The sequence below is a fragment of the Cyprinus carpio genome, chromosome A4 (assembly GCF_018340385.1).
Source record: "Cyprinus carpio isolate SPL01 chromosome A4, ASM1834038v1, whole genome shotgun sequence".
Classification (NCBI taxonomy): domain Eukaryota; kingdom Metazoa; phylum Chordata; class Actinopteri; order Cypriniformes; family Cyprinidae; genus Cyprinus; species Cyprinus carpio.
The window spans coordinates 418,925-432,090 of record NC_056575.1 but is presented as its reverse complement, the minus strand read 5'-3'; the positions used below and the strand labels follow the sequence as shown (position 1 = coordinate 432,090).

Genomic DNA, 13,166 nt, shown 5'->3' with positions numbered 1-13,166 from the left:
CTCTAACACAGACCCTTATTTAAAAACAACATTTACATCTTCTCTGTGTGTTTGATTAGCAGCTCTTACGTTTTATCTTAGCATTTTTGTTGGTCTGGACATTTAGAGATTTCATTGCGTATGTTCTGTATGCCAGCTTTTTCATTGCTAAATGTTTTATGAGTTAATTTGTATAATTAGGGCAACAAGTATTGGAAACAATGTGTTGACGTGGGAGGCCTTACAAATGAATCAAGAACAATTTTATTGTAGACACTATATTAATTGATCTTTAAATTCATACCTCATCATGTATGAAGACAGGACAGCAGCATCTCAAGAAAAAAAAGTAGAAAAAAATAAAATAGCCGTTTGGTAAAAGGAAGCTATAACAATAGCATGTGCAGACCTTCATTGAAGGGATAGAATGCTTTAGTTTTCAAAATATGCACCCTTTCAAAACTTGCATCGATTTTGACCTCAAATGGAATGCAAATGTTTTCTCCTCATGTTTTCAAATTCTTACATGGGTCTGTTCAATTACATTACAGGCTAAGTCAACTTGCAGGTATCAAAATTAACAGGTTTACATTTGTGCCCATATGTGAAATGGCTCTTGCAACAAATGATCAGTGCTCTTCTGGCTAAGGGAAAATGGCGAAATATCAGCCATGTCTGCTCAGAACTGCTGCATTTAAACAAACTGTTACCTATAGTCGTTTCATTAAAAAAAAAAAAAAAAAAAATTATTAAAAACTTTTCAGATTACTTCTCTCTCCCATTCTTCCTATAATGGGTGTGTAGGGTGGTATAGTTTTTAAATGCAATTTATACAGTGTCACACTAATTGCTAAATGACAAGTGAAGACAAATGCAATCGCATCTTAATGTGTCTTCCACAGGAAAACAAACGGAGTCTTTTCTCATTTTTGTGTCTTAGTGTAAATCATTGCAATTATCTTTGACGGCACGTGGTGTGTCCAATAATATCAGTAATTATCCACTTCGGAAATGAACATTTAGCAAATAAATAATTTTCTCCTGTAAACTCCACATTATGCCAGTATCGTTTATATTAAATGATCCCATTAATAAGTATGCATGCACACAGTGGATACCAAGTTAGAAAAAAATAATTAATTTAAGGCACACGTTGCAGTTCTTTACACTGGTTGCTCTCAGACTGGCATAGCTTGTTGCCTAATGGCTTGTATATATGCACCAGGAAAGACCAACAGTGTGAGAGAGAAAAGCAATTCCACTTTCTTCATTACAAACTAAAATCATTCATCCAAATCAACAGTCATAACCATGCAACACTTTTAAGGTAAAACCAGCATATTTTGTATCTATTCCAACAGCTCTTATCTGTGTACATTGTTCATAGACACCTATTTGTGTGACAAGTTAAAGGACTTTACTTCCAAATATTGTTTCCTCCAGTGTTTGTAATTTGAAAAATCTGAAAGCCCTTTGAGGGTGATACCGTATTAAAAGTAATAGATAAAATATGAAAAAACAGACTCAATGCTACAAAACATAAGCTGGCAATTAAATAAATGTAAAATTTAATTAGTCTGGCATGTATTAAAAATACTAAAATGCAGTCCGTTGTGGACAATTCTACAAAGGTGGATGCGCTGACTTGAATTATTTATGTGACCACCTTTTGAACAGAATTTCAGCATGGTTTTGTGCAAATATTTTCCCAAGGACTCCCCCTCTAAATGACTGTGAACATTATGAAGCTTGTATTGACTGAGGTAGATCTCCCGTGGGGAAGTTACCCTTGTGGTTAAAACATAGCAAAGTATATTAAACCATGATATAGATAATATTCATATGTCCTGGTTATGCTTTCATAAGTCATCTCCAATCTAATGTTCTATCCCCCAAGAGCTTCTTTAATTGTTTTCTGGAAGCTTTTTCTCAGTCACTAGAGACACAACGGATCCCACCAACACCTTCTCATTCTCTACTACTCCCACAAATGTCACGCTTTAGCAGTCCTGGTAAAAACATTCCCTACAACTACCTCTGGCCTCTTGTCTGGGTTGCACTTCTCATGCCCTAGAACCTTGCCCGTGTAGTACAGGTCCAACTACGGTGCGGTGGCGCTGTCCGACATCGCAAAAGTCTGTGCAGCATGTTGACCATGGCCCCATTTGCCACATAGGACAGGGCAGAAGTCCCCACAGGGCTGGATGTCAATGCCGGTCGCAGGTCGGCATCAGCAGAGGTAAGACAAGGATCCCTGTCCTCATCTCTTGCACTCCAGCGCTACCTTCGCTTGGACCATACCAGCACCACAGCGTCTTGGAGCAACTCAGACCCACTCAACCCAGGACCCAGTCAGCTCCCCAAAAGGGCAAGATGACATGTGGCGAAATTCTGCTCTCTGTGCCAGCCTTGCTAAAAGGCACATCCCTCGGCAAAAAGAAAGAAGTAATACTTGATCCTAGGGGGTGAGGTTGTCCCCCAGCCGTTGGACAGCAGCTGGATGGTGATGGTGGCTCCCGAAGTCTGTGAAAGCTGAGGAGTCGCTCCAAGTGGTGGAAAGAGCCACTGTAGCGAAGCATGGCACCAGGTACTGGGATGTCCTGCTCTGTCATAGAAACTGAGAACACTCCCATGTCAGGATGTAGGTTCCGATTCGTCCGTCTGTTTACCCCGCCAAGTAGTTACCATCATGAGCAATGCCTCGATGCGACTACGTTGGTTTTGTCAATGTATTCTGTCGCCCCAGCCGGGATGCGTAACTATATACAATGTAGCCAATACTGTGGAGGATATTATAAGTAGAAACAGTATATCCATAAACTTGGGATGATATGAATATTGGTACAATATTGGTCATCGGCCCACATTAAAACTGTTAATATAAGGGATTCTTTATTAGCATTTATGGCTTCATGAAATACCATTAAACATCCATGGAATCTTTGCATCGCACACAAAAAGGTTCCTTGTAGTGGAAAAAGGTTCTTTAGATCATCTAAAATGGATTTTTATTCTGAGGGTGTAGGTCACAATTCGCAAATCTGCAAAATTGCTTTGTGCGCGAAATATACAGGCATTTCCAATAGGAATCCGTGCGATCAGAAGTTTTTGGGGAGAGGACAAAAACCATCCCCATGCAGGTTTTTTGCTCATTTTCAGTTGGTCACATGAATCTTCCACATTGAATAATAAAACCTGCTTGTTTTGAAAGTGAACTTGACTTGGTGTGAGGGGTGCCTTATACATCTCTACACCTAGTGACAATCGAGGGTATTCATTGATGTCACTTTCGTGACTGAACATGCCCATTCTTCAGCAGTCAAAACTGAGTGGCGAAAATGTCTTTTGCAAGCTTGGCTGGCACTAGTACAAAAAAGGTAAACAGAATGAACTGCTTAACTTAAAGGCGGTGGTTGCAGCAAGATCGTTTTGACAGCAACATAGCTACATACAGACGATCATCATTATTGTCATGTCACCCATCCCTACAAATATGGTAAAGGCAGAAATTACATTATGTCTTTCTGTAAAACTGCTTTGTGAAACGATGTGTATTGTGAAATGCTGTATAGCGTATTGAGGTGAAATCAAAGCGGCGAGAACACCACATGTATATTCTGGGTTGTTTCAATATTTTGTAGAAACTGCATTTTGTTTTCACTCGCATTCAAGCTGAAACATTAATTGGTGCCACTTAGGTGGGCACAACAAAACAGTGAATTCCGCTACTGGTGACATCATGTGCATACCCTCTATAATGACCTTTTTTGCTGCCATTTCACGTACGCGTGACCATACCTTCTAAGTCAACAATGGTTCTTTTAAGAACTGTTAGCTGAAAAATGTTTTCTTCTATGGTGAATCGAACTGTGAATTGACCTCCTTCTGAGCCTTGAATTTAAATCATCGATATCTATTTGGATACTTAATTTGAATATGATTATTTATTCTATATTTTTACCAGTTTACTACTACCCTTAGCTGTCTGTTTAAATTTAAAGCTCACTTGAAGACAATCTATAAAAAACAGAATAATTAAATAAAATGGGTTTAGTTATATTTAGTATATCAGCAGCTCATTCCTTTGCCAGTTTTTTTATGTTCCATCGTTTTTTAAATGGTCATTTAGTAATGCTTATATAGACAATATTTACTTACGTAGCTTGTTTAGTGACGGCCACTTATCTTCCTACAGGTGGTTACCATCACCTCCGCATACACCACACTTATCCCGCTTTTCACGGGAGCCTATCACCTGTCACACACCGGCTTTGATGCACTGGCCCCTGAACACAGATAGATTGGTGTCTGCCCACCGAGTACAGGTGTGCCCATCCACGCCAACCGGGTGTGCACAGCACATATGAAACATCAGCATTTAGAATAGACAAACGAATGTTTTAAAGAATAAGGTGCATTTGTTATTATGCAGTGGCAGCCTAACGCTCCAGTGTATGCTGTTCTAACATAATCGCTATTCCACACAAAGCGTAAAAGCAAAAACTCTGGGCTGATGATGTTAAAAACAACTACAGTTTCAGCTGTATCTGAATATCAGTTACAGAGGTGCACTCAAGAGCTTAAGCAAACAAGTGGTTGGACTGAAGGGTTAGGGTGCTCAGGTTTCACATTTTACAACAGGGAAAATATTTCATGCATTGAAGGTTTAGTGGTATTTTAAAGATATCAATGGGCACGTGGCAAGAGGGAAGTTTAAAAAAGAGATCATCTGGCATCTTAGTAAAGCTTTAGAGCAGGCAATACATAGAAGAGACTAAAATTTCTTTCACATATTGTCCCTTATTGCTGATCCACCTCTTAGATGGAAAGGGAAAACGTTTTCAAATGGATTGTGCACCTTGGCTTCAAAAACTTTGATTCATTGCTCCCTTTTGGCTCGGCAGACGATTTTGCAGCGGTCTCGTGGCGGAGATTTGCCGGAATATTTGGGGATCCACTGCGTTCACTGTTTTCCTTGAATGTCCGAAATAATGGTCACTGTTATACTTTTCACACTGCTCCTCTCTGCGAAAGCTTTCCCTGTGGATTGCGTAAATATGGTTACTGGTGCTACCACACCAATGAATAAGGTGATCTATATAAACAATGCTTGTTCCGCCTTTGACCTCAGTTACTCCCCTCTGTCTCATTCTCTAGCCCTCAATACTTGGTGACCTATGCACCCAATGGAGGTTTATTTATAAAATGTTACCATGGTCCTCTATGCATGTCTGAGTATTGCAGGATGGTATTTGACCCTCTGTCCCACACAGGTACGATCCCCCATTCTGCGGCACTGGAGCAGTTGCACTCACGGTGAGAAAACCCCACACCCCCACCACATGTCCGTGAGCACGGCCCCCAGGACCCCACTCCCCCATCCACCAGTGACTGGCAGCTGGGAACACACAAATAGATGACTGTTAGATACACATTTTACTGTAATATATAGCACCCAGAATAAAAAAAAAAATACAGTAAAAATACACTATTTGATAAAAATTATTACAATTTAAGATACTTGTTATATATTTCAGTATACTGGGAAAAGTTAAGTTTCGAGTGCCAGAATTTACTTAGCCAGCCATTACGACAGATCTTCAGTTGTCACTATGATCGTCAGAAAATCATTCTAATATGCGCGTGATTCTAATATGCCTCAAGAAACCAGTTCTTAGTATTATCAGTGTGAGAACAGTCCTAATTGTTTAGTAAGAAACTATGGCTACATTTTTTTTTAAGGATTTCTTTGATAAAATGAGAAGGTTCAAAAGATACAGCTCTTTATGAAAAATAGAAATATATTTGGGACATTATAAAGGTCTTTACTGTCACTTTTGCCTTGCTAAGTGCTCCTAAAAACATCACTGTCCAGTAAGCGCTGTGCTGGACGGAATGTGAGCAAGCCACACTGCAGTTTTGTCCATGGTTTTTTTTGATGAGGTTGGCTAAGGGATGCCTTCTAAACCGCACGGGCAGTCTAGGATCACAAGCTGGGGCTTTTAAATACACTACACCAAAATATAATCACACTTTTTTTTAAGCGGCTTTGCTGATATATATTGCAACTGCATCTTAAATGGAAAGCGCAAAATAAGTGAGCCTACATGTTTAAGGTTCACCTCTAGATAAAACTCTCTCTCTCTCTCTGGAATTAAGAAGCTGAATTTAGAGTAGATGATTATTTACCAGCTGCTCAAAGACGAGGGGGCCTGGTTGGGAGCCAAGCAGGCGCAAATGATTTTTATTATTTCTGAAGGTGCAAAAAAAAGAACAGACTGACTCTGAGAATTCTGAGACGACTTCCAAACATGGTTAAAAAACACTATGGTGAAACGAAATGTTTCATCTTTATGTCCGAGGAAGGGAAATAGGTAAAAGTGTTGAATAAGCTTAGAAGTAGATCATTTAGGACAGGATGTTTAAATGTTCACATTTTTTAAAAGGCAGAGTAGGTTGATGCAAACAGAGGCCATAAGCAAGGCGCCCACCACCAGTGTCAGATAATTTGTTAATAGTGCGCACCCGAAATCTGAACATGCGTGTGTTTACATGCATAGTGTCTAACAGTTAAAGTTGATGCTAAAAGATCCGTGATGACGCAATACAAACATCCGTATGGCCATGCATACCTTCTTGTCTCCAGCCATCTGTGGTGCAATCGACACGCGACAAACCCTCGCCGGCCTCTCTGTCCTCTCCACATGAAGTAACCGTCAGCCACAGGGGAGGCTTCCAGTCCTGGTCGTGCCACTTGTATCTTTCCTTCTTCTCGACACCACAGCTTATGCAAAGCCTCTGGCTCTTCAGGGGCATTGGGACCAGATGGTGGATTCGTCCCAGAATATCTGGCTGGGACTATTGCCGGTCCAGACCAAATGGTATGGCCGGGGAGCTCGGTGGGTAAAGGGATGCTGTCCTCGGGTGGATCCAGCATACCAGTCCACCTGAGGAATGCAAAAGCAGGGTCTTATTTAGCTGTGTTTGTAGAGACTGCTTCAAATTCAATTTAAAGCTTGTCTTCCTGTAGCTCAAACAGTAGAACATGGTGCTAGCAACACCAAGGTTATGGGTTTGATTCCCAGGGAAAGCAATTACTGAAAAAATGTCTGCCTTGAATACAATATAAGTTGCTTTGGATAAAAGCATCTCCCAAATACACATGGAATTTAAATTATATGATTCTCATAAGGTGGTTTGCAGTGTTTTCTTTAAGGCCGTGTGCTATTGACCACGTTTTTCCTTCAGCTAAAAACAACATCTTACGCCACAGACAAGTCTAAACAGGTGTGCATGCTTAGCTTGCGGGTACTATTTTCATTTGCATATAAATCTCCCCGTCCCTCCTATTCACCCCCATGCACGTAAGACATAATAGTCTCCCATCTGGAGATTTCCATTATGTAACCTATTATTGTTGCCGCCGCAGTTTAGTTTGTTCTAGAATAAAACAAGTATTCAGTAACAAAAGAATAGTGTAATTTACGGTAAAGAATGTCTGTTCTGAGTTCTTTCTTAAACATATTTTTATCAATATGGCTAACGATAGGGAGACAGTATAATGCCTAGGCAACAATTACACAGACTTCTTGACTCCCTTTTCTGTTTTTTTTCAAGGATTGAGACTGTCACATCTAATTAAGCTTTGAAAGTACTGAGGACCCCGTAATATCTTAAGTACTAAGGATTTGGAAAGGTTAAAATGATGTTATGAATGCTTAGTTATGAACGGCGTTTGTTGGACTAGCTACAGACATAACAACCAATGAAAAATAACAGCTCTTGAAGTCGTACAGTTCATAGTCTACCTGTGGCAACAGGGCAACCGTGTAAAGACGGCATGTGCTTCGCCACGCATACGCCTCGGCGAGGGAAACATTGTGTAAAACCTGAATGAGGCGAGTCACTGCAGATGAGTCGTGGAAGAGTGGGGAACGAGAGTGTATAGACCTGCGATAGCGACTGAGAGAATAAAGCAACACTGGATAAATATGTCTAGACATATTTCCTGAGCTGTCATTTTTCTTATCGAGTTCACGTTATTGGAAGCAGAGTGGAATAGAGCGGCACGAAGGGAAAGCGGGACGGATACACTTCAGTATGTCATGTTGTGGGATTATTTTTCACTCGTATGAGGTGGAGGAGCACAACTTTACAGCTTTCACATAGAGGAAACATTTTTAAACATATTAAATAGAAAACCGTTCTGTTAAACTGTAATAGTAGTTTACAAAAGTACGGTTGTGTACTACACTTTGATCAAAGAAATGCATCGTGTTGCGTCATAAGAGACTTAGAAAATCAGGGTTCTTTCTGACCCAAACGTGGAATGGTATTGTATATATGGTTCATACCATACCATGAGTAGATAAAATGAGTTGAGTAAGCTTCTCTGTATAGACTGATAGTTTTGACCGCTCACCAAACTGCTGAGGTTCTCCACCACCAGCCCATATACGTTCGAGAGTAATTAAGAAAAGTGGTCATTTAAACAAAGAAACTTGACAAATATGAAAGACAGTAAATTCATAAACACCATACATCTACATTATAGAGATTTTTAGAGACATTAAGATCAAAATTATACAGTAGATTATCTGTGACATGTTTCCATTAACTTTGAATGACAGATTTGCTATTTAAGCCAAAAAGTCTCAAAACTTCACTGAATGCTATTAAGTTTTTTTTTTTTGTTTTGTTTTGTTTATCATTTTTTTTTCTCTGGGTCTCTAGGAAATATGCATCATTATGTTCTAAGGCCAAAACCAAATAAAAACTGAAAACCAAATGTTAACCGAGAGAAAACCAACAGTTAATAAAAAAAATACATTTAGAAAGACAGGAGCAAAAACAAATGTTGCTGCATTTCAGGGAGTTCTTTTTACTGACATATAACTTTTTAAAAAAGGGAAATGATTAAAAAGCATCCTGACAGACAGAGAAGGATCATACCGTGGCCACTGTCGAAGAACTCTGTGATGTAGAGTGCACTACATGGAGAACCAGGGAAGAGATTTGTTGAGGTGGATTAAAGAAAGGAGCCATCATATGATGTCCATTGAGGTGCCCGAACAACTTCTCACAGTTTTTAGAATCATCATGGCATGCTGAGTACATGGCCTGAAAAAAGGAGAGGAAAACAGAAAGATGTTCTGTATCTGTACAGTGTAATAACTTTTCCACATTGCTGTACTCCTCCATATGACAGAGAGATCTACAGTATTATCTTTCACACTGATTTGTATAACTGCTGCTCACTGTGCGTTTTGCCTTTCCAGAGGATGTCGCTTACAACCAAACATTCAAACAGGCAACAACACTGCAGCCTACTACTGCAACTTGGTGCTTATTCAACGGAGAGTCCAACTTTACCTGTATTTTGAACACTTGTTTGAGTCGTGCATATTCTACATGTTTTTTTGTTTTTAACTCACTCAAAAGAATGTGATTATTTTAAAAATATATGAAATACAAGAAACTGTCCTGTATACCTTGGACATACAGACACCTCAATGATATTTACATTTTTAATACACTGACTTCTAAAGCCACTCTGCAGAATTCAAGTCTATTCGATTATTTACAGTTTTTTGAATTATCTTCTTTCTTAAATTTGACATGTGATTCATCATTTTACAATCAAATACTGACATGAAATTAATTGTGATTAAAATGACATATCATGCGATGAATTAAAATTTGTAATCAGTGAACGGCCCTAGTAGTAACAACAAGTTCTCTGTGTATTTCAGCTGCTGCAAACAGCTGGTCTACATTAATTAATGACTCAGTCTGGAACACATGCTCTTGTCCAGACAGTCAGTAAGGCTGAGATGTCTAACTACAGACTTTGAGTCTGGTTATGTGTGTGAACATACCGAGTTCATGTGACACAGTGAAAGCTGCCTGAAGGCCGTTGTCCTCTATAACTGAGCAGCTTCTTTTGGGGTCACACATAGTGCCAATATCAGCTACACCCAGAGTGTCACAATCCTTATATCCACAAATATCCTGAGGTCAAAAAAGAGAGAGAGAGAGAGAGACAAATGGGCATAAGGGAGACAGAGAGATGTGATATGAAAAAAGAGAAGCAAGAGGAGAGAGGGGACACATCTGAGACACTGATATCCAGACATCGCTCCATTAGTTCCAGACAGCCCCTTTTTTTCCCCCAAGCAGGATCTTGCCAGCAAAAACATATTTGTCAGTGTGTTCCATCATAAAATGAAGCAAATACACTTGGCAGACTGCATACTAGAAAAAAAAAAAAAAAAAGGGGGGGAAAATTAACTGTGAGATAGCTGGACCACACAGCACATGTAGACCAAAGGGCTTCTCACACACTTCCCTGTCCATACAGGGATAACCTTGACTAGGGAAGACATCTCAGTGGAAGCCATATGAGCCAAACAGAGACACCCAGAACTCCTCCGCTAAATAAAAACCACCTGCTTCTCCATCCAGCCACAGCAGGACTGAGACCTCCTTCTGTCTGTTCTGGCCAGGTTGCTCTCAGCAAGGGAAGGCCAGCCAAATTTGTGTTTCTCCTACATCTATTTTATCATTTTCTAAGTAGAGCTACAACTTCATGCTTGCTGTCTTCTAAGATTGGACAAGGGGTTCCCTGCTGAGCATTGTGATCAAGGACTCTGTCATTGACTCCTACCGAAATTATGTCTTGTTTTGGGAAAAGTGGTAGCTTTTAAGTGAGTTAGTCAAAAGCTTGAAGGTAATTACATCTGTAAAATGTTGACTGGAAATGTTGGGGGAGAAATAGTTGCCATCTTTCCTGATGGAAAAATGAATTAAATGACCTGGCTATATAGTAAATCCAAGTATTAAAAAGTCCAGTTGTGCTTATCATCATTTTAAGCCCAAAAACACGCCTGATCGTTTGAACACGGGTTACTTGTTACATGGTGCATGAGATGAAATTATTTCTACAGGATGTCAATTAATGTTGGTGGTTTTTCATTCAGATTGGATTCTGTTGTTCTAAAATGTGTCTGCTTTGTGTTTCTCACCTCTCTAGTGAACAAGATGGCAGTGTCATAGTGTTCAGGATGTCTCTGGCTGCCGGGTTGAAAATTTGTTGCCACCTGCAGAAGTTGGCAGAGCAACACCACCGTTCTGAAAGCTCAGGTCCACCTCCTCATCCTCCACAAACACCATCTTCACTACTACCAGACTAACAGCATTTTTCAGGCTAGGATGCACATAGATCTGTGCTGCCATGGACATCACTGTCAGAAGATAGTGCTGTAAAAAGAAAGAAAGAAAGAAAGAAAGAAAGAAAGAAAGAACGAGAGAGAGAGAATAGAAATTTAGAAATCCAACCAAAATGGTCAAATCTCAAAGATACTGAATATACAGCCCTGGATATACAGTGCCAAAAACATGATGTCTTTTTGGCATTAAAGCTAGATGATTAAAGCAGTCTGACTGATTGTTTTCAGTTTCATTCATTGGAGATAAGGACTTGACAACATTTTAGAAACAGGGATTCTTTCCATGTAAAATATACTGTATTCATAAGCTTTATCTTAGTCATCTGAAATAATGCAGCTGCCGCAAATATAGTAGGACCAGTACAGACAGAAGTTAAGCAAGTATTTTCTTAACTAAATTTGACACTACATTTTTGGGGAGGGAATAAAAATGGAGGCCAAATCGAGCCTGTGGGACCAAAACATTTAAACATTTGTTTTTCTTTCTATCAACTGAGAGTCACAAACAACTCCTGGGTGTTCTCCTTTTCCAGATGGTCCTTTCGCCCCCCCACCCTCTCTGTATTTTTTTTTCTCCCACACTGATTCGCAGACAAGTTTCATATTTTGTTACACTCTGCATAACCAACCCCATAGTAACCCTCAAACCACAAGTCTTGAGTGGTTTGCCTGGGCTATGTTACTTTTTCATACCTAAACCATAGACCGATTAGGAGGTTAATTCATTCATTAGCCTTTATTAAAAACATTTCTATGATACTTCAATTGACTTGTGAATACAGCTGCAGTTTTACATGGGAATAAAGACTGAATGGAATGAAAATGTGTCCCTGAATGACAGTTTTGTCCTGAAATCATGATAATTGAAACGCTTTATATGACAGCTGTTTGAGTGCAATCATATTTAGTTAAACAATTAGTTAAAAAGGGTACACATTTTCGTTTTTAATGTTTTTAGTACAAATCTTAGAGTTAGCAGTGTAAACTATATATTTTTATATAGTGCATAAGAATTCCCTTCAGAAACATGCATTTCACAAACCATTAACATATTTCTATTTACACCAAGCCTTTTTCCCAAAAATGTGCAGACTAAAACGGACTATAAATTGTGGTGGAAAGGGGGACAGATTTTGCTAAAGCGTTCTAGGGCGAAAAAGACCTGCAAAAAAAAAAAATACACAGACCTTCGCATTACGCATGAGAAACTATTGCCGTGCTCACAAGAAACTTTTCACATGTGAACGTGTTACAATGTTTAATGTACAATGTTTATTTAAACCATAACCTATTCCTTTTCGTTATTGCAATTTTACACTATGAAGAAAATGGTGCACATGAATTAATAAAAACCTATTTGTTCAGAATTTTGGCTTTCTTTAAGGCATTATAGCCTACATCAATTATCATGGCAGGTGTACAGTAAGAACAAAATAGTGTAATGTAATTATAATAAACTATAATTTCCTAAATTTCAAGGTCATTGCTCAGTCCTTTTTTGAGTTATACTAACAGGAGTAGAAGGGCGGGTTTTTATTTCATAAATTAACTGTATTCTGGAAGCACAGTATAACATATAATATTAAATGAGATATTTGAAAAGGAGGTGTTATTGGGGTTAATCTGCATGGACCTTGTGCTAATTTCTTTAATTATCAAACCCTGTTTGTGGACATTCTTAATTTTCACTGGGAAGTGGTGTGACTGAAACCCCGCAACAGGAGGGTTTCAGATGAAGCCAAAGGGGGGGCCCTTTTAAACCACTTTCGAGAGGGTTGGTATACAAAACTGGTTTCTTGAAAAATGCAGTTTAAGTACTAATTCATTCAAGTCCCCCCCAAAAGGGTGGTCGTTCATTAAACAAATGTCGCAAGAAGACAGGATAGTAGAGGGCGCTCTCAATGGGGAAATGGGTTCAACACTGCAGCTGGAATTGCTTGCCAATTCAGTGCTGAACAA

The 13,166-nt window shown here is 39.2% G+C and overlaps 1 pseudogene; it reads right to left on the bottom strand.

Moving 5' to 3' along the window:
- Window positions 1–1,979: 1,979 nt before the first annotated feature.
- The window catches only part of LOC122139305, a 22,406-nt pseudogene continuing 11,219 nt past the window's right edge, over window positions 1,980–13,166 (bottom strand).